This window comes from Sapajus apella, unplaced genomic scaffold, assembly GCF_009761245.1.
Source record: "Sapajus apella isolate SASKATOON/1434 unplaced genomic scaffold, GSC_monkey_1.0 scaffold211, whole genome shotgun sequence".
NCBI lineage: Eukaryota > Metazoa > Chordata > Mammalia > Primates > Cebidae > Sapajus > Sapajus apella.
This window is the reverse complement of record NW_022437151.1, coordinates 526335-532876: the sequence shown is the minus strand read 5'-3', so window position 1 is coordinate 532876 and position 6542 is coordinate 526335. Positions and strand designations below refer to the sequence as shown.

Below are 6542 nucleotides of genomic sequence, written 5' to 3'. Positions count from 1 at the left end.
TGCGCCTAGTGAGTGTTCAGGCGCGCCACATAGATAAAGGCCACCTTTCCACAGTGAAGTCTGCAGAGCCACTCTCTAATATATCATTGTAGTCCATGCTAAACACTGTCCCCATGTGCCCTCGGAAGTGCTGGGTCCTGGCTCCGGAACTGTATTACCAGCAAGCCACCGTGTTGGCAAAGGAGCCTGTCACAAGCTTCCCGTTCGTTGGACTTCACCACTGCACAAGTGTGAGTCTGGATGCCATAAGTACACTACCCTGTGCTCAGATCCCACAGCTTTGCAGACCCTGTGGCTGTCTTCCTCAGCTGGGCTGCCGCAACAAAGCCCCAGACAGAGGGTTAAAGAACAGAGATTTATCTTCCCACAGCTCTGGAGGTTGAGCGTCCAAGATCAGGGTGCCAGTGTGGTGAGTTCTTGGGCTGGCCTCTCCCTGGCTTGCAGACCATCGGCTGCTCCTTGCGTTCTCACATGGCCTTTTCTTGGTGTGTGCAGGAGGAGAGAGAGTCCTCTTGTCCTCTGCTCATGAGGCCACCAGTCCTATCAGATTAGGGCCCCACCCTTATGACCTCAATGAACCTAACCATTCCTTAAAGTTCTGCTTTCACAGACACTTACATTGCCAGTTAGGGCTTCTGCATAAGAATTTGGGGGACACAACTTGTCTGTATCCCTCTGACTCGGCCTGAAGCATCCAGGGGAAAAAGCAAAGGGCACCCAGCAGAACTGCAGGGTGGTGGTTTAGTGCACACTCAGGGCTACAGAGCCCAGGTCTAGATCTTGGTGAGGTCACTTTTTATCAAAGTGAAGTTGCGCAAGTCTCTGTACCTTTATTTAGCTTCAGGGTCCACATCCTTTTTTTTTTTTTTTTTTTTTTTGAGACAGAGTCTCCTGTTGCCCAGGCTGGAGTACCGTATGCGATCTTGGCTCACTGCAACTTCTGCTTCCTGGGTTCAAGTGATTCTTCTGCCTCAGGCTCTGGAGTAGCTGGGATTAGAGGTACAAGCCACCATGCCCAGCTAATTTTTGTGTTGTTAGTAGAGACGGGGTTTCATCATATTGGCCAGGCTGGTCTCAAACTCCTAATCTCATGATCCTCCCGCCTCGGACTCCCAAAGTCCTGGGATTACAGGCATGAGCCACCGTGCCCCGCCATCAGTGTCCACATCTTTTAAGTGGAAAACTTGATATGCCAAATTCTAGTGTTTTAAAATTTCCATTCAACGTTTCTAATCCTAGTGTGTAGGCTTTTGTATATTTCTCTTAAGAGTCTGGTTAGAAACAGAGTAGTAATGAAATTATTATAGTACGTGATGAGATTTCTCATATATATCTCTCTCCTTAATTCTCACAACACCCTGCTGAAGTAGGTGTTAGTATTACCCCCATATTGCAGACGAGGAAACCAAAGGGCAGAGGAGCACAGAGACGTAAGGAACCAGGCTGCCAGTGTGCAAACATCCTACAGTATGGCGGGGCTGGTGGAGCCGAGCCTGGCTGATCCCTGAGCTCGGCTGTTGCTCATTAGGTTATACAGATGATATCATGGATACAGACTTTCTATCCATTTTCTCCCATTTATTGTAGATGTAATCTGGACAGAAAAGGAGTTGAGAGAACTCCAGAGATTGCAGTTTGTATATTTTGAACCATGTGGTTTTTGTTCTAGGAGAATTCCAGTTCTAGAATTCCTTTGGAAACAGGGTCTCTTACCCTGTTTATTAGTTTGCTATGATTTCCATTACAAAGTACCACAGACTGGGTGGCTTAAACAACAGACTTTTTTTTGGTCTTGCAATTCAGAACCTAGAAGTCCCACATCAGGGTGTCAGCAGTGTAGGTTCCCTCTGAGGGTTGGGAAGGAGGGATGTGTTCCAGGCCCTTCTCCTTGATGTGTAGATTGCTGTCTTCTCCCTGAGTCTCCACATCATCTTTGAACCTGTGTCCAAAATTTCCTCTTTTTAAAGTTTTTTAGAGACAAGATCTCTTTATTTGCCCAGGCTGGTTTTGAACTCCTGGCCTCAAGAGATCCTTCTGCCTAAGCCTCCCAAAATGTTGGGATTGCAGATACTAGCTACCAAACCTCACCCAAAGTTCCTTTTTTTTTTTTTTTTCACTGTTCAAGGTTTATTGGGGGTAATTTTAGTTGGTGTAACACTTGGATAGTTGGTTGCATTGTTTATATGTAGATCTTTTTACATTGCATGGTAATGTACACTACTGATATATATAGTTCACAAAATTAGATCCTTTGGAACAAGACATGCGATATTGGATCTATACACCGAATGCCAGGACGTGACTGACTGGGAAAAAATGTTGGACTAGGCACGTTCAGTGAAGGAGCCAGGAAGTTATATAACAAAGGAACATCTCTCTGGCTCAAGGGGCAACTGCAGCATGTGCAACATTGGCAGTGGTGCCTCAGAGGTGGCAGAACTATTTTACACTAACCAGTTTAGGACTACACAAGGTTACCACTATCCAGCATCAGAATATAGCTGTAGGACTTTACAAACCATTCCTATTTCTAACTTCTGGAATTGATGTTTTTCCCAGTCCATATTAAAATATTACTGCTTTAATCACAGATCAGATAAAAAGGACAACATGCACAACCTCCAACTAAAATCCTGTTGTAGCCTAGACAGTGAAATGGTATGACATCAGAAGACTTTAAAATTGCAGCTCTTTTTGGATCCCCCAAAGTGTATCCGCACTCTTCTTCAAACGAGCCTCTTCCTCAGGAGTCAGAGTCACCTTCACAACGTCTGAGATTCCATTCTGTCCCAAAATGCAAGGAACACTAAGGAAGACATCATCCTTTATTCCATAGAGACCCTTAATCATGGTGGAAATTGGGTGCACCTGCCTAAGATTCTTCATTATAGTCTCTGCCAAATCTGCCACAGAGAGTCCAATGGCCCAGGATGTGTAGCCTTTGAGTTTGATCACCTCGTAAGCACTCTCAACCACCTGCTTGTGAACCTCTTTCCACTGTTCCTTATCTGTATCAGTCCCTAAATCTGGGTGCAGAGTCTTCAGGGAGACACCAGCAACATTCACTCCACTCCATACAGGCACACTGGAATCTCCATGTTCCCCAAGGACCCACCCATGACAGCTTAATGGGTGAACTCCCAGCCTTTCCCCCATCAGGTAACGGAATCGGGCTGAATCCAGATTGCAACCACTTCCAATAACACGGTTTTTGGGAAAGCCACTTATCTTCCAAGCCACATAGGTCAAGATATCCACTGGATTTGAAACAATAAGCAACTTGCAGTTCGGGCTGTATTTTACAACATTAGGAATGATGAATTTAAAGATGTTCACATTACGCTGGACCAAATTAAGACGGCTTTCTCCCTCTTGCTGACGTGCCCCAGCCGTAATAATGACCAGCTTGGAGTTTGCAGTTACATTATAGTCTTTGCCAGAGACAATCTTTGGTGTTCTAAGGAAAAGGCTGCCATGCTGGAGATCCATCATCTCTCCCTTCAATTTGTCTTCAATGACATCAACAAGAGCAAGTTCATCTGCCAAGTCCTTCATTAAGATACTGATGGCACAGGCCATACCAACAGCACCAACCCCAACAACCGTAATCTTATTCTGGGGGGTCTGCTCTTCCTTTAGAAGATTATGAATCAGCTGATCCTTGAGAGTTGCCATTTTGGACTTGGAACCAAAAGGAACCAGGAATGCACGTCGGGCGGGCGTCGGGGGCACACAGCAGCGGGATCTGGACTCGGCGGCAGCTACTCCAGCACTCCTTTTTTTTTTTTTTTTAGATGGTGTCTCGGTTGCCCAGAGGCTAGAGTGCAGTGGTGCAATCTCGTCTCACTGCAAACTCTGCCTCCTGGGTTCAAGCCTTTCTCCTGTCTCGGCCTCCCAAGTAGTTGGGACTACAGGCATGCACCACCACACCTTGCTGATTTTTGTATTTTTAGTAGATACAGGGTTTTGCCATGTTGGCCAGGCTGGTCTCGAACTCCAGACCTCAAATGATCTAACCACCTCGGCCTCCCAAAATATTGGGATTACAGGCGTGAGCCACCTTGCCCGGCCCCAAAGTTCCTCTTCTTATAAGGACACCAGTCATATTGGAATAGGGTGTACCCCAGTGACTTCTGTTAAACTTGACTACTTCTGTAAAGACGCTATCTGTATACACAACCATATAGGTCCTGGGGAGCTTAGGACTTTAACACGAATGTTTTTCAGCATTGTTGAGGGGGCATAATTCTACCTATAACACATGTAATGACATTGCAAATGCATTCCCTCCCAAGGCTGCCAGGCCTTAGCCTTGAGACAGTGATAACTTATCACAGGGGTTCTGAGGTGAGCAGAGGTCAGGGCAGGCACTAGGTATGAACTTAGCCAGCTCCACTCCTGCTTGAGCCAAGGCTTTCTCCTGGTATACCCTTTGACCACACAGAGCAGCCCAAAGAAGCAGGGCCTGTTCCTCTCAACTGACTGACAAATGCAAAGTACTGTAGCTACTGAAATGCAAAGTTCAGTTGGAAATAGCTGGTGCAAAATGCTGGTGGTTCACAGCTTATATGAGTGTGGCACATAGAAATGCATTAAGTGGACCGGGCACATGGCTCACGCCTGTGATCCCAGCACTTTGGGAGGCTGGCTTGGGTGGATCACTTGAGGTCAGGAGTTTGAGACCAGCCTGACCAACATGGTGAAACCCCGCCTCTACTAAAAATACAGAACTAGCCGGATGTGGTGGTGCATGCCAATAGTCTCAGCAACTTGAGAGGCTGAGGCAGGAGAATCGCTTGAACCTGGGAGGCAGAGGTTGCAGTGAGCCGAGATCACACCACTGAACTCCAGCCTAAGCGACGGAGCAAGACTCTGTCTCAAAAAAAAAAAAAAAGAAAAGAAAAGAAAAAGAAAATAAATGCATCGAGTGTAGGTTACTTTGAAATGCATAATAAAGTAAATGTCTATTCCTAAATATCCCATGGAACAGTTTTGCCTGTTTGGGACATTATTTAAATAAAGAGGGAATACTTTCAAAAGGAAAACCATAAAGTAATTTGATCAAATCTGAATCTCATCATAAGTAAAAGGCCTAAACAGCTTTCCAAAGGAATTGAATGCACCGTATTGGGTTTTAAAATCCATCAGTTTTCAGGATATCAGTCCATATGATTTTTATTGCTTGTAATTGGCATTGGCTTGAAGTTCAGTATGAGTACCAACATTTGCGCTCAGAGTTTTGATAATAGAGGAACTGCCTTCGTTTTGAAACAAAAATGTTTAAACGCACCACAGACTTGTTTATAAAGGCCGTGTGTTAAGCTGCCTTTCCACAGGGCAATGAGGGATTTCAAGCATAAAATATATTTGAGAAACTTCATTTTTAAGGAGCCAATTAAGTAGGTGATATTGTTTTGTTTTGTTTTTTAAATGGAAAATCTTTAACCAGAACATAAATTTTTTTCAAAATTACAGAAATCAAAGTACTATACAACAAGGCCATAGAATAAATCTCGAAGTCATCCCAGATATACAGTGAACATCTACGCAGAACCTGGCTCAGAAAACTTTTTCGGGCCTTTTTTGTTTTTTTGAGACAGGGTTTCACTCTGTCACTCAGTCTGGAGGGCAAAGGTGCTGTGACCCAATCATGACTCACTGCAGCTTCCACCTCCTGGGCTCAAGCAGTCCTTCCACCTCAGCCTCCCAAAGTGCTGGGATTACAGGCAGAAGCTAGCATTCCCAGCCAAGAAAAGTTTTTCCTAAAGAGCCATGTGTGGGCTGAATAATACCCTTGTCTGTCCACGAACCTGTGACTCCTACCTTATATGGCAAAGGGGACTTTATAGATGTGATCAGATTAAGGTCACAATTGAGATCCTGAATTGTCAGGTGGGCCCCATGTAATCACAGGCCCTTATGAGTAAGAGAAGGTGCTGTGAAATGGCTGACTCTGGCTATTGCCTGTGACAGTGTCTGTGCTACAGCGGCAGAGCTCAACAGGAGGCTGTGAAAATGGAAGCAGGGAGTGATGCAAAGATGCTAAATGTAGGCTTTGAAGGCAGAAAGGGCCAAGGATTGCAGCTCTGATACCTGGGAAAGGCAAGGAAGCGGACTCCTCTGGAGCCTCAGGAGGGCAGCAGTCCTGCTTAAACCCTGATTTCCACCCTGTGAAACTGGTTTCAGACTTCTGGCTTCCAGAACTGTGGGAGAATTAATTTGCATCATTTTAATGAACCAAGTTTGTCATAACTTGTTACAGCAGCAATAGAAAACCAGATGGTAAATATTTTTGGCTTTGCCCCCCGTCATAACTGTTGAGCTCTGCCGCTGTAGCACAGACACTGTCACAGGCAATAGCCAGAGTCAGCCTCATGGGCTCGGCCAGGGGTGGAAGCCAGTTGGCAGTTGTGTGACCAGGATTCTCATGATCAGCATCAGCTTAGCTCAGGATCCACAACGACCCAGCCACTGAGATGGAGTGCTGGAGGCCACAGCAACACACACACACACACACACACACACACACACACACACACACA

At 45.5% G+C, this 6542-nt stretch overlaps 1 pseudogene across 1 annotated transcript; it reads right to left on the bottom strand.

Annotated features, from left to right (window-relative positions):
• Positions 1-2531: 2531 nt before the first annotated feature.
• Positions 2532-3769, bottom strand: LOC116544290 (annotated as a pseudogene). The gene has a single exon (XR_004265875.1). The product of XR_004265875.1 is annotated as an L-lactate dehydrogenase A chain-like (transcript).
• Positions 3770-6542: the final 2773 nt, after the last annotated feature.